This window comes from Loxodonta africana, chromosome 20 (genome assembly GCF_030014295.1).
Source record: "Loxodonta africana isolate mLoxAfr1 chromosome 20, mLoxAfr1.hap2, whole genome shotgun sequence".
NCBI classification, from domain to species: domain Eukaryota; kingdom Metazoa; phylum Chordata; class Mammalia; order Proboscidea; family Elephantidae; genus Loxodonta; species Loxodonta africana.
Genome location: NC_087361.1, coordinates 16062765 through 16086071, shown reverse-complemented (window position 1 = coordinate 16086071; position 23307 = coordinate 16062765). Strand labels below are relative to the sequence as shown.

The window sequence follows — 23307 nt, the reverse complement described above, 5'->3', positions numbered from 1 at the left end:
TCTCCCAAAAATATCTGTCAACTTAGCTGGGCCATGATTCTCAGTATTGTGTGATCGTCCATCATTTTATGTGATTTTACTGTATATTGTAAATTCTATCACTGTGGTGTAATACGATGGATTAGCAGCAATTATATTGATAAGGTCTACAAGATTAGATGGTGTCTTAAGCCAATCTCTTTTGAGATATAAAAGAGATAAGTGAGCAGAGAGGCAGGGGCCCTCATACCACCAAGAAAGCAGCAGCAGGAGCAGAGGGTGTCTTTGTACCTGAGGTTCCTTTGATAAGGTACTCCCAGACCAAGAGAAGACTGATGACAAGGACCTTCCTCCAGAGCTGGGAAAGAGAAAAAGGCTTTCCCTGGTCCCAGCACCCAGGATTCAGACTTCTAGCTTACTGAATTGTGAGAGAATAAACTTCTCTTTGTTAAAGCCATCCACTTGTGGTATTTCTGTTATAGCAGCACTAGATGACTAAGACACTGCTAAAATCTGCTACAAAATCTAAACTACTAGGCTCTCTTAGGAGTGAATTAAGGTCCTACAGTCACAAATTGTGTCAAAGTGAAATCCGCTACAATTTTCAACACACCCAACAAATCCTAGGAGCAAAAGTCGATATGTAAATGTAGCCTCCATTTGGCATTGTTGGCAAATTTATGGAATCTCTAAGTATAGTCAAACAAACTACACGCATTTTGGGTTCTCGTATTAATGACTTAAGCCACACCATCTATCAGAATGAACTCGATTCTCAAATCTTTTTGAGTTGTTCAATAATTTATGTTTGAATGCGAGTTTATACAGAATTGTGTATTCTCAAATCAAGAACACCTTTGTCTTTAGTATTAGTCGTTTTTCCTGTGAAGCTCTATGAATGAGTGTTTATATAATGGTAATTTATCAATCTTTAGCTGAAAATATTGCTATTTATATTGAAGGTCCTATGGCTTTGAATGTTTTCACATAGATTTGTAGTTATCCATGATGTATGACAGTACAATTCCTGAATATATCAATTAATTCAAGGGTTTTCCCCCAAGATAGCATTACTTGTCTTGCTTGTTATTAGGAATATCACTAACTTATACTACTTCCTATGTAAATTATTGGTATATTATGATTTTTAACAGAAAGCTGGAGATAATTCTCTGCAAAATTGAGGCAGAAAATAGGGAAAATCCTTAAAAGCCAAACAACAGCACCAAAAAATTTATTGATCACTTAAATGTGCAAATATGAAAGACAAAAATGGCTTAATGTATGTATGTGACAGACTGATTGGATTTGTAAACATTCACTTGAAGCTTAATAAAAGTTAATAAAAAAAAAATGGCTTAATGAGAATCCACCCTCTGCTACACACAAATTATACCTTCCAGATATATTAGCTTTCAATTAGTTAGGCATTATTTTTCATGCTTTTCCACGTAAAAAAACTCATACATTGAAATATGAAGTAGCTTGCCCAAGTTCTTGTAGGCATCGAATGGAGTTAGGATTTGAATCAATGATGCCTCTTCCCCATACTGTTTTACAGCTCCTTTCACAGAAACTTAAGTCACAGTTAATCTCCACATGCTTAAAATCTAATAAGGAAAATGGACATACACACAGGGAGGGGGGGAAGCGATGTAGATCATACACAAGGAATTTTAGGTCTTGTTAGGTATATAGCATGTGCTCAAGAATGAAGAATATGGAGATCAGTGTAGCCTGGGGTATTTAGTCATTAAGTAGTGTCAGAAATAACAGATTTGTAAAGACTGGAATAAAAAAATTGATATGAGGTAAAAACAGGAATAAAAGCACAAGCAGAGGCAATGTTTATGGAAACAAGTGTGACAATGGCACTAGGGAATGAGGGAGGTGAAGAATGGGTGTTAAAAAACTGGCAGAGCTATTGGTGAAAGCTGTTGGCAAGTGTGAAAAACAAGGATGGAAGTGGTTCCATTTACGGAGAATTTTAAATGTTATATAGGGAATCTGAATCTGTCCTAGAGACGTCAACATTGATGTCTTCCTGTTAGCAAAGTGGAGTTTCCCCTTGGCGTCTGCAGGGGATTGGTTCCAGTACCCCCAGTGGATACCATAATCCTGGGATGTTGAAATCCTTTAGATAAAATGATGTAGTATTTGCATATAACCTACACACATCCTTCTGAATTCTTTAGATCATCTCTAGATCACTTATCATATCTACAAAAATGTAAATACTATTTAATAGCTGTTAATGCTTAAACTTAATAATGCTTTTTCAGCCTTTGAAAACATTTTATCACAAACCAGAGAGACTATTTTTGACATTGTAGAGACAGTACTTCCACTAACTCTTGCACAAATTTCAGCTTCTTTCTGATTTATTGTGTGAATGCTCGATTCTCTCTTAACAACCATATGGCCCACTACAGCAAGTGACATGCCACTTTTGAAAAGATCTAAAATTTTTTCTGAACACCCTTTAAACTCATTACAGAAGTCACTCTTGAAGTTCACCCCTTAGCCAAAAATTAGACAGGTCTGTGAAACAAACAATAACATACGTAGTTCACCATGTATATGAGACTAGGCACATCAGTCCAAAAGCAAGTCAAGAAGGTAGGAAGGGACAAGAAAGGTTGACAAATTGAAATGGGGAAACTGAAGAAGAGAAGGGGAAAGTATTGACACATCGTGGGGTTGGCAACCAATGTCTCAAAGCAATAAGCGTATTAATTGTTTAATGAGAAACTAATTTGCACTGTAAACTTTCCTCTAAAACATAAAAAAAAAAATCAGAGAAGAAAAAAAAAGAATTTTTATAGGAAGATTTAAGAATAGGTGGTTACTGGATCATGTTAAGCCAAACAAGTTATTCTCAGGGTACTTTGCTGGGTGGGATCTTCCATTTTTCTCTAAAGAACCTATTCATTTAATTACTATTTTTTCCGGTAACTCTTTCACTTACCTTGTGAATCTTACCAACCTAGTTTTTCCTTGTTTGTGAATGATTTAAGAATTCTGCCCTGTCTTTAAACCCTAAACCAAAAATATTCCCTGGAGTCTTCTTAAAACCAAACAATAGTTTATCTTAACTAGTAAAAAATATCCACCTTGAGCATTATGCTCTTTTAAGAACTACCTATATGGTATCAAATTGACAACAGAAACACAAAAGATTAGATAGGAAACTTAAGGGGCAGTGAGTTTATGTTAATGGGGGAGAAACAACTCAGAAAAGGAGGGTGAGCATGGTTGCACAACTTGAAGAATGTAATCAATGTCACATAATTGTGCATGTAGAAACTGTTGAGTTGGTGTATGTTCTGTCTGCTGGAGAGAGAGTAAAGATCTGTGAAATGATAGGAGTCTACAGCAGGGTATGCCTACACATCGTTTCATTTGCGTGGATTCAGTGTAGTGCTCAGCACGTGGTAAATTCAAATTTTACTTTTTGGAACTTTCTTCATTTTCAATATTTTTGATTCATAGTAGGTTGAATTCACAAATGAGGAACCCAGGTTATGGAGGGCCAACTGTTAATATGATTTTTTTTTCCAAAAACTGATTTGACACTTGACTGGAAAGAAAGGCTAGAAGGAATGCAACTAACTGCAATAATTCAAATGTTAGGTGGTAAGAGCTGAAATTGGGAAGACTCAGTAAATAAAGGAGAAGCTCATGAAGCTTTTTTTGAATGACTAAATGATTGATATAAACTCAGTTTTTTGATGAATTAAACTGGTCCTTTTCTTTTCTTTTTTTTTTTTTTTTTTCCAACATGCCTTTCTAGGACTTCCTAGGGACCTGCTGTCTGGCTCCTTAATTGCTAGTAGCCCAGGAAACTGAAGGAGTGTTTCTTTCTGGATTCAAGCTAGGGTGTAAAAGAAGTGCACTCTAAGGAAGGGAATATTTCCACAGGTGTCTTTTTGTGTAAAGTGGGCCAAGAAATAGTTGTTTGTGAAAAGGATGTAATTAAAATTGTTTTGAAAGGGACATGGATCTAGCCTTATTTAAGTTTTCCAGACAACTTAAAAGGGTTTTGTTTTAACCACCTGTTTCTGGGAAATAAGGTACTAGTACTGACTGGTTATCACAACTCCCTGAGATATCTGTTTAGAGGTATTTAACATCAACCACTGATGTTTTTATGATCCCTCCTGAAGAATATGTGACAATGATTGACAATCTCTTTAATTAGCTGCTGAAATCAATCACTGTAAGCCTCTGTATGCAATTATTCAATAGAAGCCTATTTCCCACCTGCAAACCCACCCTTCTTGTGACTTCAACAGAAAACTAACCAATCAAATGATTATAATATAATTTCTCTGTTCCTTGGACTATACCTGTTCTTGTTAGAAGCTCTCTTGCTAAAATTGTCAGTTTTTGGCTTATGTGAACTGGTGTTTCTCTGCATTCAAATGTACCTTCTTTTGTTTTTTTTAATTTTTACTGAATAAATCCTCTTAAGTTTCAAAGACTGAGTGGTTTTGTCCTTTACAACTTTAACAAAAGAAAGAGGTGCATAGACATAAACAACAGTTTAAAAAAGAATAAATAGCAAATTGTAATTGTTGGATGATAAAATCGAAGTCCATTCTCTTCTTATGAGTATCAACCATGTCATACCTGATTTTATTTTACCAGGACTTCTTACACTGAGAGACATATAAGGGCATTCAATAAACATTCCCTGACTACATGATGTGATCTTTTAATATTTTTTATTACTGGTGAACTTAATTTTTTTTTCTTTCTTTGTTGTACTTTAGATGAAGGTTTACAGAGCAAATTAATTTCTCATTAAACAATTAATACACATATTGTTTTGTGACATTGATTGCCCACCCCATGACATGTCAACATTCTCCCCTTTTTGACCTTTGTTTCCCCATTACCGGTTTCCCTTTCCTCTCCTGCCTTCTTGTTTCTTCCCCTGGGCTGGTGTGCCCATTTAGTCTCACTTTGTTTTATGGGACCTTCTAATCTTTGGCTGAAAGGTAAATCCCAGGAATGGCTTCAGTACTGAGTTAAAAGCGTGTCCAGGGGCCATACTCTCAGGGTTTCTCCAGTCTTTTTCAAACCAGTAAGTCTGGTCTTTTTTTGTAAGTTAGAATTTTGTTTTGCATTTTTCTTGAGCTTTGTCCAGGACCATCTATTATGATCCTCATCAGAGCAATCAGTGGTGGTAGCTGGGCACTATCTAGTTGTACCGCACTCAGTCTGGTGGAGGCTGTGATAGTTGTGGTTCATTAGTCCTTTGGACTAATCTTTCTCTTGTGTCTTTGGTTTTCTTCATTCTCTATTGCTTCAGATGGGGTGGGATCATTGGACTATCTCAGATGGCCACTCACAAGCTCCTAAGACCCCAGGTGCTTCTGACTAAAGGAGGATGTAGAACATTTTCTTTATAAATTGTGTTATGCTAGCTCAGCTATATGTCCCCCAAGACCATGATCTCCAGCCCTCAGCCCTGTAATTCAGTCCCTCAGGGAGTTTGGATGTGTCTGTGAAGTTTTCACGACATTGCTTGATCAAGTTGTGCTGTCTGTCCCAGAATTTTGTACTCCCTTCACCAAAGTTACCACTTGTCTTTTGTTTAGTTAATGCTTTTCCCTGAATTTAAATAGTTTTCATACATTTATTTACCATTTACTTTTCTTCCGAAAATCACCTGGTTGTGTCCTTTGCCTGTTTCATAGAGCTCTGTCATTTTTCTTGTTATTTATATATACATTTAACATAAAAATGCTACTGGAATTTTATCTGTAGTTGTAATACATTTTTTTTTTTCTGGTAAACGATTTCCATGCCTTCCAGGTTTGCTTATGATGTTTTGTGATGTACAGATATTTTCATTTTAAGGTTCTCAAATCTATTGATTTATCACTTCATAATTTTTTCTATTTTTTTGCTGCTTAAAACTTACCAATCTGAAATCTTATGATCATTGATATTTTAAAATACTTCTTTTTTTTTACACTTAATTCTTGAGTTAATCTGGAATATATTTTTCATGAGTGATCTAACATAGCTTTCTAAATTTATTTAGATTTTTTTAATTAGCTGAGAATTTAATATAATACCATCAAAATATTAGAATAAACACTCAAAGAATTTAGTGACAAAGCTCTAAAATTTGTCCCAAAGCTATATCAAGAAAATATAGGAAGTGACTGATACAAAATATCTGCTTTAAAATGTATGATAAATCTACAATAATTTAAACAACTTCATATAAGTTCAACAATCAATAAATACATCATTGAAAATGATAGATTGACTAGGAGCCAACAGAACTATATGATAAGAATAACATCACAAATAAATTAGGACAAAATAAGAGTTTTTTTTTAGTCTGGTCCTAGGGCACTTAACTATTTTAACCTTTTATTATTTTATTATGTTGTATTGTTTATTTAAATTTTTACTGTGGAAAATGCCAATCATAGATAACATTAGTCTTCATGTACTCTACTTCATGAAAGTAGAGATGACCAAGGACAATCATTCCTTGACAACTGAGTTTATCCTATAGAATTTCTGGATCACCTAGCTATGAAGACCGTTCTGTTTGTGATGTTCTTGCTGCCTGTGTTAGGGAGTCTTGGTCTGGTGGTGTTGATTTTCATGGAGCACCATCTCCATATACCAAAATACACATCTTTCTGGGCAACCTGGCTCTGATGAATTCCTGCTGTTTCTGGGTCATCACCAATAAGATGTTAAAGAACTTCTTTTCTGAGGGCTGAATGATTTCCCTCTGTGAATGAATGGCACGTTTTTATTTTCCATGTCTTGTTGAAACTGCAGACTGCTTTCTCCTGGCAGCAATGACTTAGGATTGTTACATGGCAATATGTAGTCTATTGCAGTAACACATCATGATATCAAAGAAACTCTGCATTCATATGACCATAGGAACCTTCATAACTAGTAACCTTCATTCCATGATTCCTGTTGTACTTCTATTGGAGTTAACTTTCTGCAGGTCTAATCCAGTTGATCACTTTTTTGTGATATTTTGCCATTGTAGAGACTATTCTGTACTGATCCTTCTATTAATGAACTGAGTGTACACATTTTTTAATGCCTATTCAAATCTTTGCCGTTGCCACTGTCTTGATCTCTTGTCTCTACATCCTTTTCACAATTTTTGAAATGAAATCCAAAATGGAAGAAGGAAAGCCTTTTCTACCTATGCTTCCCACTTTCTCTCTGTACCAATATTCTACTTTTGTCTTCTCATGTATACTTGACCATTTAAAGAAGAGGATACAGATATACTTTGGCAATTTTTTATACAATAACAATTCCTTTATTAAACCCTTATATTTATAGTCTGAGAAAGAAGGAGATGATGTGTCCTGAAAAAAATCAATAGGAACTATAATATTCCTAAACAAACTTGATCCTCTACAGCAGTGATGATGTTAATTTATTAAAATTCTTCCATAGAAAAAGAAAAATATGTTTCCTACAAAATATTCATCTCTAAATCATTAAGATGTATTTGTTAAAATGCGTATGACTGGAATTTCAAAATATTCTGCCAGACCTTAATCCAATATTTTATGTGTTTATTGGCCATTTTCATTCCTTCTATGAATTATCGGCTTATTTCCTTTGATCGTACTGTTTTTTGCCCTCATTTATTTTTACCACTGTTGATAGAGAAAATATTAAAATGCTGTGACTGTTTGTTCCAAGTAATTTCTCAGTGTGTTGATAGTCTTTTAATATTTGTTTTTGATATTTATATTTGATAAATATTTTAATGCAATGTAATCATATTTATTGATTTTTTCTTATATAGTTTATTTTATGCTTATTTGTTTAGAATTTCTTTCCTTAATCTGTTGTTTGACATTAACCAACATTTCTTTTTCTCTTTTTCTTCTTCATCTTCTCCTCCTCTTTTTCTTAACTTTTGAGAGTTTAAATTTACCTTCCATTCTTGATACTTCTTTAAACTTTTTAATATATGGCCTGAGGTGTGGATGTATCTTTTTTTCCCCCCATGTCTTCAAAATATTCCACAGGTTAGTTTAGTTTGAATAAAAATCAAAGGAGTACTTCTATGGGAACCAGAAAAAATAACACTAAAATTTTCTAAAATTCTAGATTTTCTAGAAAAATTAATAACCCATAAAACAAGTAGCCTTTGTGCATTAAATATCGAAGTATGTGATGTACCTCCGATAATTAAAGCTGTTAACTTTTAGGTCAAGAATCAATAGATGGACGACTGGAACAGATCATATTATTAAAAGGAGATTCCTGCATAAAATATGAAGTGCACCATAAATCAATGAAAAAGAAAAAATTGTTTAATAAATAACCCTGTGCCAATGGGTTAACTATTTGTCTTTTCCATTTGTGTTAAAATTTATATGCCTTCTTCATTCACAGATTATTTTATAAACATAAACTTGTATTTTCTTTTTTATATAGCATGAATGGTTATGCATATCATTTTAATTCAACTGGAATTCATTTAAAATGTTTTGAAATAAGAATTAAAATTTGATTTGTAATGGATAACAAGTAGTATTTCCAGAAGCATTTGTTAACTAGTTCTTTCCTTACTCACCAATTTCACATGCCTTCTTTTTGCACAGGTACATTCATACGCTCACATGTACATGCACATTTGAAGTCTATTTCCAGCCTAGCTAATCTTCACAACATAAAATATAACAGGCCTAATTTCTACCCTTATATTCTATTAGTAATATGTACTACATACAATGTTGCAAAGTATAATTTACTGATATTATCATTCTCATGTCAAACCCTAAAGACAAATAAAGTTCAGAGTTTTAAAGACACTGATAATAAAAGGCAATAGTAATGTAAACTGAAAAAAGAAAACCAAAGTGTTCGACTTAGACAATGATGGAGTCATTGGAACAGAATCCTGTCCTAAATTGGGGAATATCTATGCATCTTAAATGTTCCCACATCTCTTCACTTCAACTTCCTCTGCATGCAATTCCATGCTGTCATCATCTCCCACCTGAACAATATTAATAGCTTCAAACTAGTCTCTCTGCTTCACTCCTTACATTCCTTTGAAATTTCTTATGACACACCAATTTTTAAAATAGTACTAAAAATGTATTTCAAAAACTATGGTGTCCTACCCACTGTAATCTATGCATTCCAGTTACAACCACTTTCAAGTTTTGTAGCTACTTCTCTGTAAATTTAACATATTTATCATCAATTGTAGACATATTAACTGACTTCCTGTTATGATCCATTGCCATCCAGTAGATTCCGACTCATAGCCGCCCTATAAGACAGAGTAGAACTGCCCCACAGGGTTTCCAAGGCTGTAATCTTTACAGAAGCAGACTGTCACATCTTTCTCCCTCAGAACAGCTGGTGGTTTCCAACTGCCTGACCTTTGGTTTAGCAGCTGAGGGCTTAACCACTGCACCACTGGGGCGCCTTTCCTTCCTGTAATAGTAATTAAAAATTCATTTGTTTGTTTGTTTAAGGTCTCCCATTTCCCTCTTCTTTAATGGTATATCACAATTTTTAGTAATTTGAACATCAGTTTTTATTAGAGACTTGCAAATACTTTCCACTGCTAAGACAACTTGTGTATCATGCTTATATTTCCTTTTTGAGAGTTTTTGAATGAAAAAAATTTATTTTCCCATTTGCTGAGTGAGACTCACACATATGCCTATCAAATATATTCTTTAAAAACTCAACTGCATTAAATAATCTTTTGTTCTTTCATTATCTTGGAGACTTCTGTCCTGGTGCTTTCAGTCCTCCCTTTCCAGTCTAGATAGGTTTTTCTTTAGGCCCAGTGCACAGCTGTCATGCTGAGACTTCCTTTTCCTTATGTCCTGGGTTAGATACTGTCATGGATTGAATTATGTCCCCCCAAAAATCTGTGTATCAACTTGGTTAGGCCATGTGTGATTGTCCTCCATTTTGTGATTGTCATTTTATGTTAAGGGGATTATGGTGGGATTATAACACCACCCTTACTCAGGTCACCTCCCTGATCCAAGGTAAAGGGAGTTTCCCTGGGGTGTAGCCTGCACCACCTTTTATCTCTCAAGAGATAAAAGGAAAGGGAAGCAAGCAGAGAGTTTGGGACCTCATAACACCAAGAAAGCAGCACCAGGAGCAGAATGGGTCATTTGCACACAGGGTCCCTGTGCCTGAGAAGCTCTTTGACCAGGGGAAAATTGAGGACAAGGACCTTCCCCTAGAGCTGACAAAGAGAGAAAGCCTTCCCCTGGAGCCAATGCCCTGAATTTGGACTTGTAACCTACTAGACTGTGAGAAAATAAATTTCTCTTTTTTAAAACCATCCTCTTGTGTTATTTCTGTTACAGCAGTACTAGATGACTAAGCCAGATACTCTGTTTCCAAGATCTCTGTCTTCCTCTTCCTTGTTCATTCTCTTGCTGTGTTAAGAAATATCGTCATCTTCTCTGACAGTCAATACTTGAAGTCGAGACACATTATAACTGATCTTTGTTCCTTCCTCACAAATAGCTCGGTTTGTAAAGAATTTTAAATTTAAAATAATTTTCCTACCAAGCTTCGGCAGAATTGTTCATTTCCTAGTATGCAGTGTCGATTTTGATAAATTGCATATCATTCTGATTCTCATTCTTTTGTCATCTCTCTGAAAGCATTTAGGAGCTTTTCTCTATCCCTGGCTTTACGGAATCTCAGAATGAGTATCTTTGTATGTTTTTGTTTTTCATTCATTTTTATTTTGTCTCCTTTGTTGGCTCTCTCCCTCCCTCTCTCCTTCCCCTCCTTCTTTTTTTTTCTTCCTTCCTCCCCCTTTCCTTTCTTTCATGCTTAATGACCCAAAGTTTTACTTCCTCAATGAAGACAAACTTGATAGTACAAAATGAATATAATTCACAAAGGAAAAGCAGACTGAATAAATTTAATTACCAGTTTTCAGAATAATAAGTTGTTATAGCCTATGAAGATTACCAATAATTTTTTAGTTAACATGAACTTATGGATTTTATTGTATTTTATCAGTTCAAATCCATTATAATTAGTGTACCTTTTGACGCTAACAGTGTCCCATCTTTGGTCAATTGGTGCTTAAGTCGACAACTTTTGAGTTCATGCCTAAGTCCTTCAGATACTACATCAGGAGACTTTAATAGATTTCTTGTTCTCTGGTGCAAAATGTGTAAGCTACTATTCTGCATTTATTACCTCAAAACTGGAATTAGACATGTTTCCAAGGAAGCCTATAAGTGATTTTCACTGGTGATAACTTCATTTAGTAATAATTTTCACTGGTTTCTGGTGTATATTTCCTCTATTTGTTTTATAAAAATGAGAAAAAGGACACATACATATATAAACCGAGAAATCAAACCCTTTGCTCTCAAGGTGATTCCAACTCATAGTGATCCTACACCAAAAAAAAAAAAAAACCATACCCATTGCCATTGAGTTGATTCCGACTCATCGAAACCCTATGAAACTAATGCCATCGAGTCTATTCCAACTCACAGTGACCCTACAGGACAGACTAGAACTGGCCCATAAGGTTTTGAAGGAGTGCCTGGTGGATTCAACCTGCCGACCTTTTGGTTTGCTGCCATAGCACTTAGCCACCATGCCAGCAGTGTTCTACATATATATATATATATATAAATATATACACACTCTTATTTTCATTTCCTTCTCAACACACACAGTAATTAATAAATATTTAGGAGAGATACCTTGACACTATAGAAATATCGTGTTCCTCCTTAAAATGGATCTAGCCCACTGTGGTGTTTTAATAGAGTTTTCTTTTTTCCTTATTCTTTCTAATGCATTATTTGGAAAATACTGCTTGGCTAGAGATAAAATTCTTGGCTCACATTTTTTCCCCATAATTTTATTGAAAATATTGTTCAATATCTGTCTTGATTTGTATGTTGCTGTTGAGAAATCAGATGCAAACCTATATTCTGTCCTTGAAAGTGAAGTTGTGCTTCTACATGGAGGTATAGATAATTTTTTTTTAAATGTTCACTTCTAATATTTTTCCTAGGCTATATCATGGAATTAACTCTTCTGTATCAGTTATCCCAACCATATGGTGGGCCATTTTAATATGTAGATTTAAATCTGTTACTTCTGGAAAATTCCATGGATTGTAATTTGAAATATTGTTTCTGCTCCATTGTTTTCTTTTCTTTTTTAGGGACTCCAATTTTATATGAGGTGTGTCATCTTTGTTAATCTTCCATACCTATCATGTCCTCTCAGATTCTTTTTACCACTTTCTTTTATTTCTATTTTCTTGCCTTTTGCTTTCCTCTCTTTAATGTTCCTTAATTTAATGTAGACACTCCTCTCTTGGTAACCTTATAATTCAGTCTTAATTTATGAAATGATTTTGTGTCCATCTCCAATTAGTCAGTTCTCATTTAACATGTACTTTTGTCCATCTCAGTTCTTATTTTGGAAGTATTCTATAAGCTCTTTATCCTTACTCAACAAATCTTGCTTAAATAATGATTTTACCTTGAGATGTTGTGTTACAGTTTTTTCCCTATCCTTGGTTGTTTTTCTGGGAAGAATTTTCATCAACTGAAATGTTTGAATTCTCAATCTCTGTTTTCTTCTTCTATTAGTTAGGTATGGCTGTTGCCTGTAAATTTTCTGTTTATTTTTAATCGCCCTGCTTTCTCAGGATCAGCAATGATAGCTGATTCTATCTAGGTAGAGGAGAAGGGATTCCGTAGATTGCTAAGTTATTAGCGTGACAGCATCCTCCTCTGTTGGTACATGATTGCCATTTCTTAAGTAGAAGGTTCATCTTTGAGGGATGGGTTTAGTTGTGTCTTCTAACCTTGTGATCTGTTTCTGTAGCACCTTGTCTGAGTTGAGTTTCCCGGGAAACAGATTCTGAGATGGAGATTTGCCTGCCACAAGTTTCTTGGGGAATGCTCTCAGATTCAATACTTATTAGGGTGTGAAGGAATTAAGATTGGGCAGATGGCTGAGTTTTACTTCACTGTAGACACCACAAAGACATCAGCCAATTCCTGGGGAAGTGAGGAGCTAGGGTTTTCTTTCAGTTTCCATACCTTAAAGCAAGGACCCTGGAATTTATACTTCCTATGAAATTGAAGTATAAATTCAAGAAATGGATATTAGATGCAGACTGCCCTAAGGAAAAGGGGTGAAATGGATGAAGCAACTCTCTTCAGCCAAGTCCAATCCCTGGACAGGAATTCAGATGAGAATTGTCAGCTACCAGCACTCTCACAGCTGGGGAGTTAAGGTGGAATCCGGGCTTAATTAGATTCACTATAATCTACCTCTTAGACTGTTCAGAGTCACATGTTTAATATAATAAGTTCTGGGAACAGCTTCTCCAGGATTCTGGTTTTTATCTTTTCCTGGACAATTTTAAATGATGAAAATTAGTGGGACAGCCTACAACTTCCACTGCTGCAGCTATTCTCAAGGCCACAGTTAATAGTCTTCCCCTCCTCATGATTTCCCTTCCCTTTAGCTAATACCTTGGCTAGCTTAGGTGGCTAACATGGTGGGGTGACAGAGAGGACTGATCCCTAGGATTTTGAAACCCTAGTCACCATGCCCTTTTCAGGCCATGATTCTTACACTTGTCACTTTATTGCCAAATCTGGATAATGGAGTACCAAGACATACCTATGTATCACCTGAATGCCAAACATATTATTCTCAGCCCCACTGAACAGGGTTACTTTTACTTCTTCCTTACCAAAGTGGATGCACTTAAATTCTTTTTCTCACTTTATTGCTCTGGCTAGGACGTCCAGCACAATGTTGAATAAGAATGGTGTTAAAGGGCATCCTTGTCTGGTTTCCGTTCTCAAGGGGAATGCTTTCAGTCTGTCTCCATTTAGAATGATGTTGGCTGCTGACTTTATTAAGTCATGGAATTTCCCTTCATTCCTGTTTTGCTGAGCTTTTCATCAGGAATGGGTGAGGGACTTCGTCAAATGCCTTTTCTGCATGGATTGATGAGATCACATGGTCCCTATTTTTTGTTTTATTTCTTTATGTTTATTTGGATTACATTGATCGATTTTCTAGTGTCAAACCATCCCTGCATACTAGATAGGAATCCCCCTTGGTTATGGTGAATTATTTATTTATTTATTTTGATATGCTGTTGAATTCTATTGGCTAGAATTTTGTTGAGAATTTCTGTATCTATGTTAATGAGGAATATTGGTCTGTCATTTTCTTTTTTTCTGTGGTGTCTTTACCTGGCTTTGGTATCAGGGTTACGCTGGTTTCATAGCATGATTTTGGGAGTATTCCTTCTATTTCTATGCCCTGAAATACCTTTAGCAGTACTAGTGTTGACTGTCTCTGAAAGTTTGCTAGAATTCTCCTGTAAAGCCCTCCAGGTCAGATCTTTTTTGGAGAGGAGTTTTTTAAAATTACCTCTCCAATCTCTTCTTTTGTTATGGGTTTATTTAGTTTTTCTACCTCAGTTTGTATCGGTTTAGGTAAGTAGCGTATTTTAGAAATTTGTCCGTTTCCTCTAGGTTTTCAAATTTTGGGAGTACAATTTTTCATAGTATTCTGTTTATGGTCCTTTTTATTTCAGTGGGTCTGTTGCAATATCACCCATCTCATTTCTTATTTGGGTTAATTGCTTCCTCTCCTGTTTTTCTTTTGTCACTTTGGCCAGTGGTTTCTCAATTTTGTTGATCTTTTCAAAGAACCAACTTTCAGTCTTGTTGACTCTTTCAATTTTTTTTCTATCTCTATTTCATTTATTTCTGCTCCGCTCTTTACTATTTCCTTTGTTCTGGTGCCCAAGGGATTCTTTTGGTCTTTTCTTTCTATTTGTTTGAGTTGTAGGGTTAATGTTTCAATTTTGGCCTTTCTTCTTTTTGGATGTATGCATTTATTGCTATAAATCGACCTCTATGCATTACTTTTGTTCTGGTAAGGTATGTTTTCATTCTCATTTGATTCTACGGATTTTGTTATTCTGTCCTTGACTTCTTCTAAAACCCAGTAGTTTTTAAGCAAGGTGTTGTTCAGATTCCATGTATTTTTTTTTTTTCCTTGCTGTTTCTGTTATTGATTTTTACTTTTACGGCATTATGGTCAGAAAAGATGCTTTGTAGTATTTCAATATTTTGGATGCCGTTGAGGCTTGCTTTGTGGCCTAAAATGTGGTCTATTCTGGAGAATGTTTCATGTGCATTGGAAAAAATGTATACTTGGATGCTGTTGGGTGGAGTGTTCTGTATATGTCTATGAGGTCAATTGATTGATTGTGGCATTTAGATCTTTTGTACCTTTATTTTCTCTCTAGATGTTCTGTCTTTGACTGGAAGTCCACCACTGTATTGTGGGGCTATTTCTCTTTTCGATGCTGTTAGAGCTTGTTTTATGTATTTTGGTGCCCTGTCATTGGGTGCATATATATTTATTATGGTTATCCTTCTGGTGTAGTGACCCTTTAATCATTATATAGTGTCCTTCCTTGTCCTTTGTGACGGATTTTGCTTTAAAGTCTATTTTGTCACAGATTACTATTGCCTGCTCTTTTTTGGTTGTTGTTTGCTTGATATATTTTTTTTTCCATCCTTTGAGTTTTAGTTTGTGTCTTTGAATCTAAGGTGTATCATTTGTAGGCAGCATATAGACGGATCATGTTTTTTATCCATTCTGCCCCTCTCTGCTTCATTATTTGTGCATTTAGTCCATTTAAATTTAGTGTAATTATTGAGAGGTATGAGTTTACTGCTGTCATTTTGATTTTTTTTTAAGTGTGTGATGTTGGCAGTTTCTTTGTTCTGCTTAATTTCCTGTGCTGAGTCATTTTTCTTTAGGTATTTTCTTTTCGTCTTTTTCATTATTGTTGATTTTGTCTTTGCTGAGACTTTATGTTTTTCTTCTTTTTTATTTTGATGGGTCGGTTTGTTAGGTTCCTTTGTGGTGACCTTAAAATTTACCTCTGTTTTTCTAAGTTTAAATCAATGTTTTATTTCTTGCTATAACCTCAACTTCCTCTCCATATGGAAATTCTATGACTGCATTATTTAGTCCCCCTTTTAATTTGATGTTGTCATCGTTTACATATTGATGTCTCTGGCTTCCTATTTTCAGTCTTTTAGCTTTGACTTGTTTTTGCAACTTCTGTATCTGGCTTGATAACTGGTTGATCTGTCTTGTGTTCTAGTCTTGGGTTGTTGTCTGATATTTTGCCATCATATTTGAGAGACTGTTTTGCTGAATATATCATTCTTGGCTGGCAATTTTTTTTCCTTCAAGGCTTTATATATGTCATCCCAGTGACTTCTAGCCTGCATGGTTTCTACCGAGTAGTCCTAGCTTAGTTTTATTGGTTCTCCCTTGTAGGCGACTTTGTTTATCCCTAGCTGTTCTCGAAACTCTTTGTCTTTGGTTTTGGCAAGCTTGATTATCTATCTTAATGACTTTCTTTTGGAATCTACATTGTGTGGGGTCTGTTGAGTTTCTTGGATAGATATCTTTGCATCTTTCATGATATCAGGAAAATTTCCTGCCAGCATATTTGACAATTCTCTGTATTTTCTGTTATCTCCCCATTGTGGTACTCCCATCACTTGTAGGTTTTTACTCTTGATAGTTTCCACATAATACTTAGGCTTTCTTCATTTTTTAAATTCTTTCTTCTAATTTTTTCTCAAATAAATTGGTGTCAAGGGATGTGTTTTCAGTCTCACTAATTCTGACTTCCATTGACTCAGTTCTGCTCCTGTGACCTACTATTGAGTGTCTAATTCAGCAATTTTATTGTTAATTTTTTGGATTTCTCTTTGTTGTCTCTGTGGATTATATCCACTTTTCAATTTTGTCATTTTGTTCTTGTATTTTTTTCCTGAATTCCTCTATTGCTTTGTCTGCACTTTCCTTTGTGTGGTCTGAGTTTTGCCTGATCTCCTTCCTGATCTCTTGGAGAGCTCTGTATATTAGTCTTTTGAATTCTTTCTCAGGTAATTCCATTGCCTTATCTTTCTCTGGAAGGTTTCCTGGCTCTTTATTTTGGTCACATGCTGGAGCCATCTTGACCTGCTTCTTCATGTGATTTGATATTGACTGTTGTCTCTGAGGCATCAGTAAATTATTACAATCATGTATTGTATGTTTCTTTAGTGTGTCCTAACTTTTTGTTTTGTTTTGATATGCCCAAGTAGGCTGGGTGTGTGAACTACTTTGGCTATTGGTGTCTTTGAAGCTGTCACATCCTGTGGTTAGGGCAGCTACTAGGTATGTGAGCCCAAGAGTTTGTTCATTCTTATACATGCGTGGCACAGATGTCTAAGTTGTCAGTTACCGAGTGTGTGGTGCAGTCTCTCACCTACAGTCCTAGATAGGCAGGGCTGCATCGGGGTGTTTGGGGCAGGCACAGGTATCTGGCTGTAGTAGGGAGCTATGTGCACAGCAGTACAGGGGCTGATGGAAGCCCCTGGAAGCTTGAGTGGAGAGTGTGTCCCTATCTAGTAGAGCATGTAGTGGAGGTATTGCAGCTGGTCCTTGGACACCTGGTGTTGTTGGCTGGAGGGACTGGAAGGTACCACCTATTCTCAGACCCTGTTGTGGGTGGCTAGATGGGGTGGGTGGTACTGCCAGCCTTCAGGCCCCTGCTGTGAGTGGATAAGGCCCCACCTTAAGGGGAAGGGTGGTGTCAAATGTCACAAATCTCTAGCTCTCCCTTGGCTGCTGCAGTTGAAAATGGACTTCATGTGTATCCCCTGCTGTTTTACGCTAATGAGGGCATGTGATATTGTGGTTTATGAAGGAGTAAAGGGTGTTGCAAGTATGGACCCTTTATGCCAGTGGCTGAGTGAAGGAGCAGGGCCTCCCGACACATCCTGAGTTCTTAAGGAGAATGGAGATTTTTTTAAAGCTACAAGACTGGCATGGGCACAGATTAACCTGAGTTCCCCGCTTACAGGGTGTGGCATTAGTTAAATACTGCTGGACTGGTGTCAGAGCAGAGTGAGGTGGTGGGTGAGTGAGGAGAAGGAACTTCTCTACTGTGAAACTCTGGGAGCAGGAGGGGTTATTTTGCCTTTGATGATTAGGGCTCTTATATTGTCATATATAATCAATTCACTTGTTTTTTCAGGTCTTTGTTGTAAGAGAGATGACAGGAAGTGTCTGACTATTCTGCCATCTTGGCCACATGTCCTAATAATAGTATTAGTGAGAGAAAACAATGCTTTTATTATTAACACATAAAACAAAATAAAATTTTTTATTACCATTTCTTTGATTTAATCTCATTCTTTTTACATTTCTATTTTTATGTATTATAATATATAATATTTAATATAGTGTAGAACTATATAATTTATAGGTAAAATGAATATACTTCAAATGATTTTATTGAGATGAATGGACAGTTAAAAGTTTGGGTATCCCTCCCGCAGTGAAGCCACTAACAAATCAATGAGAGTTCACAACCCAAAAGTAGATGAGACAATCTCTGGAAAACTATAGAATAAAAAAAAAAAGTAGACCAAATAAGGAACTGAGGGAAACAAAAGCATCATTAAGGGCAAAGACAGAATCATGATCCAGCATAAAAGAATGAGGTGGAACAGTTAGGAAGATGGAAGACATGAATGTTATCACAGAAGCTAATGGTGAGAGACTTTCAACAGCACTAAACACTAGAGCTTAGTCAGGAATGTAATTAGACAATGTTCTTTATTGCTGGCATTTAAAGTTTGGTTGTGACTTTAGTGAGAGTGAAGATTCAGTGAAATGGTGGTGACAGAAAAATAACAAGTGAGAGGGAACCAGATAGAACAATTCCCAACCTAACACCCCACTCCACCTAATATCTCCTATGTCATGCACACTTAAGATTCATTCACCTTTTTTTACCATCAAGTCTCTGATTACACCTTGCACTTTCAACTTTCTATGTCTTTAATCATGTGATTCCCTCAGGCTGCTGACTTTCCACATGCTGTTTGCCTATTAAAATCCTACTTATCCTCAAAGATTAGACAAACCCATAAAACAAAACAAGACTAAATGGGCACACCAGTCCAGGGGCAAGGATGATAAGGCAGGAGGGGACAGAAAAGCTGGTAATGGGGAACTCAAGACTGAGAAGGGGTGGGTATTGACATGTTGTGAGGTAGGCAACAGATGTCACAAAACAATGTGTACTAATTGTTTAATGGGAAACTAATTTTCTCTGTAAACCACCTAAATTAAAATAAAAAAGAAAGAAAGAATTTATCCAGGGTCAAACACTTTACAAATAACCACACTGGAATTCAATCCAAGTTGAAGAAAACTCAGACTTTAACAAATTAGTTTGTAGTGAGTCTCTAGGTCAGTTTTCTTTGAGGAACTTAAAAGACGTATGTCGTGACCACTGACTTAAGGATATTTAACCAAGACATAACAATTAGAAGGATATATAAGTTGCACTTAGGGTTTTCTGTGTATATAATCATGTCATCTGCAAATAATGATAACTTTACTTCCTCCTTGCCAATCCGGATACCTTTTATTTCTTTGTCTAGCCTAATTGCCCTGGCTAGGACTTCCAGCACGATGTTGAATAAGAGCGGTGATAAAGGGCATCCTTGTCTGGTTCCCGTTCTCAAGGGAAATGCTTTCAGGTTCTCTCCATTTAGAGTGATTTTGGCTGTTGGCTTTGCATAGATGCCCTTTATTATGTTGAGGAATTTTCCTTCAATTCCTATTTTGGTAAGAGTTTTTATCATAAATGGGTGTTGGACTTTGTCAAATGCCTTTTCTGCATCAATTGATAAGATCATGTGGTTTTTGTCTTTTGATTTATTTATGTGATGGATTACATTAATGGTTTTTCTGATATTAAACCAGCCTTGCATACCTGGTATAAATCCCACTTGATCATGGTGAATTATTTTTTTGATGTGTTGTTGGATTCTATTGGCTAGAATTTTGTTGAGGATTTTTGCATCTATGTTCATGAGGGATATAGGTCTATAATTTTCTTTTTTTGTAATGTCTTTACCTGGTTTTGGTATCAGGGAGATGGTGGCTTCATAGAATGAGTTGGGTAGTATTCCGTCATTTTCTATGCTTTGGAATACCTTCAGAAGTAGTGGTGTTAACTCTTCTCTGAAAGTTTGGTAGAACTCTGCAGTGAAGCCATCCGGGCCAGGGCTTTTTTCTGTTGGGAGTTTTTCGATTACCGTTTCAATCTCTTTTTTTGTTATGGGTCTATTTAGTTGTTCTACTTCTTAATGTGTTAGTTTAGGTAGGTAATGTTTTTCCAGGAATTCATCCATTTCTTCTAGGTTTTCAAATTTGTTAGAGTACAATTTTTCATAATAATCTGAAATGATTCTTTTAATTTCATTTGGTTTTGTTGTGATGTGGTCCTTCTCGTTTCTTATTCGGGTTATTTGTTTCCTTTCCTGTATTTCTTTAGTCAGTCTAGCCAATGGTTTATCAATTTTGGTAATTTTTTCAAAGAACCAGCTTTTGGCTTTGTTAATTCTTTCAATTGTTTTTCTGTTCTCTAATTCATTTAGTACAGCTCTAATTTTTATTATTTGTTTTCTTCTGGTGCCTGATGGATTCTTTGGTTGCTCACTTTCTATTTGTTCAAGTTGTAGGGACAGTTCTCTGATTTTGGCTCTTTCTTCTTTTTGTATGTGTGCATTTATCGATATAAATTGGCCTCTGAGCACTGCTTTTGCTGTGTCCCATAGGTTTTGATAGGAAGTATTTTCATTCTCGTTGCTTTCTATGAATTTCCTTATTCCCTCCTTGATGTCTTCTATGACCCAGTCTTTTTTCAGGAGGGTATTGTTCATTTTCCAAGTATCTGATTTCTTTTCCCTAGTTTTTCTGTTATTGATCTCTAGTTTTATTGCCTTGTGGTCTGAGAAGATGCTTTGTAATATTTCGATGTTTTGGACTCTGTAAAGGTTTGTTTTATGACCTAATATGTGGTCTATTCTAGAGAGTGTTCCATGTGCGCTAGAAAAAAAAGTATACTTTGAAGCAGTTGGGTGGAGAGTTCTGTATAAGTCTATGAGGTCAAGTTGGTTGATTGTTGCAAGTAGGTCTTCCGTGTCTCTATTGAGCTTCTTACTGGATGTCCTGTCCTTCTCCGAAAGTTGTGTGTTGAAGTCTCCTACTATAACTGTGGAGGTGTCTATCTCACTTTTCAGTTCTGTTAAAATTTGATTTATGTATCTTGCAGCTCTGTCATTGGGTGCATAAATATTTAATATGGTTATGTCTTCCTGATCAATTGTCCCTTTTATCATTATATAGTGTCCTTCTTTATCCTTTGTGGTGGATTTAAGTCTAAAGTCTATTTTGTCAGAAATTAATATTGCTACTCCTCTTCTTTTTTGCTTATTGTTTGCTTGATATATTTTTTTCCATCCTTTGAGTTTTAGTTTGTTTGTGTCTCTAAGTCTAAGGTGTGTCTCTTGTAGGCAGCATATAGATGGATCGTGTTTCTTTATCCAGTCTGTGACTCTCTGTCTCTTTATTGGTGCATTTAGTCCATTTACATTCAGCGTAATTATAGATAAATAAGTTTTTAGTGCTGTCATTTTGATCCCTTTTTATGTCCGTTGTTGACAATTTCATTTTTCCACATACTTTTTTGTGCTGAGGCGATTTTCTTAGTAAATTGTGAGATCCTCATTTTCATAGTGTTTGACTTTATGTTAGTTGAGTTGTTATCTTTTTCTTGGCTTTTATCTTGAGTTATAGAGTTGCTATACCTTTTTGTGGTTACCTTATTATTTACCCGTATTTTTCTAAGTAAAAACCTAACTTGTATTGTTCTATATCGCCTTGTATCACTCTCCATATGGGAGTTCAATGCCTCCTGTATTTAGTCCCTCTTTTTGATTATTGTGATCTTTTACCTATTGACCTCCATGATTCCCTGTTATGTGTATTTTTTTTTAATTAATCTTAATTTGTTTTTGTGATTTCCCAATTTGAGTTGATATCAGGACGTTCTGTTTTGTGACCTTGTGTTGTGCTGGTATCTGATATTATTGGTTTTCTGCCCAAACAATATCCTTTAGTATTTCTTGTAGCTTTGATTTGGTTTTTGCAAATTCTCTAAACTTGTGTTTATCTGAAAATATCTTAATTTTGCCTTCATATTTCAGAGAGAGTTTTGCTGGATATATGATCCTTGGCTGGCAGTTTTTCTCCTTCAGTGTTCTGTATATGTTGTGCCATTCCCTTCTTGCCTGCATGGTTTCTGCTGAGTAGTCTGAACTTATTCTTATTGATTCTCCCTTGAAGGAAACCTTTCTTTTCTCCCTGGCTGCTTTTAAATTTTCTGTTTATCTTTGGTTTTGGTGAGTTTGATGATAATATGTCTTGGTGTTTTTCTTTTTGGATCAATCTTAAATGGGGTTCGATGAGCATCTTGGATAGATATCCTTTCGTCTTTCATGATGTCAGGGAAGTTTTGTGTCAGGAGTTCTTCAACTATTTTCTCTGTGTTTTCTGTCCCCCCTCCCTGTTCTGGGACTCCTATCACCCGCAGGTTATCCTTCTTGATAGAGTCCCACATGATTCTTAGGGTTTCTTCATTTTTTTAAATTCTTTTGTCTGATTTTTTTTTAGCTATGTTGGTGTTGATTCCCTGGTCCTCCAGAAGTCCCAGTCTCTATTCTAATTGCTCGAGTCTGCTCCTCTGACTTCCTATTAAAATTGCGTTGTCTAATTCTGTAATTTTATTGTTAATCTTTTGGATTTCTGAATGCTGTGTCTCTATGGATTCTTGCAACTTATTAATTTTTCCACTATGTTCTTGAATAATCTTTTTGAGTTCTTCAACAGTTTTATCAGTGTGTTCCTTGGCTTTTTCTGCAGTTTGCCTTATTTCATTTGTGATGTCTTGAAGCATTCCGTAAATTAGTTTTTTTATATTCTCTATCTGGCAATTCCAGGATTGTATCTTCATTTGGGAAAGATTTTGATTCTTTTTTTGGGGGGGTTGGGGAAGCTGTCATGGTCTGCTTCTTTAACTGGTTTGATATGGATTGTTGTCTCCGAGCCATCACTGGGAAACTAGTTTTTCCAGAAAATCTGCTAAAAAAAAATGCAGTCAGATCCCTATCAGAGTTCTCCCTCTGGCTCAGGCTATTCGGATGTTAATGCAGCCGCCTGGGGAGGGTGGGGGAGAGAACAGAGAGATAGGAGAGTAGCACCTCAGAATATAGCCAGAGTTGCTTGTCTTGCTTGGAATGACTATTATATCTGAGATTCCCACGGGGCGCATCGCCTATGTGTGCTGGCTGTGTGGAGATTGCCCCC

The 23307-nt window shown here is 35.9% G+C and overlaps 1 pseudogene; it reads left to right on the top strand.

The window, feature by feature from the left end:
• The first annotated feature begins 6475 nt into the window (after nucleotides 1-6475).
• On the top strand, nucleotides 6476-7578 carry LOC135228281 (olfactory receptor 5K4-like; annotated as a pseudogene).
• Nucleotides 7579-23307: the final 15729 nt, after the last annotated feature.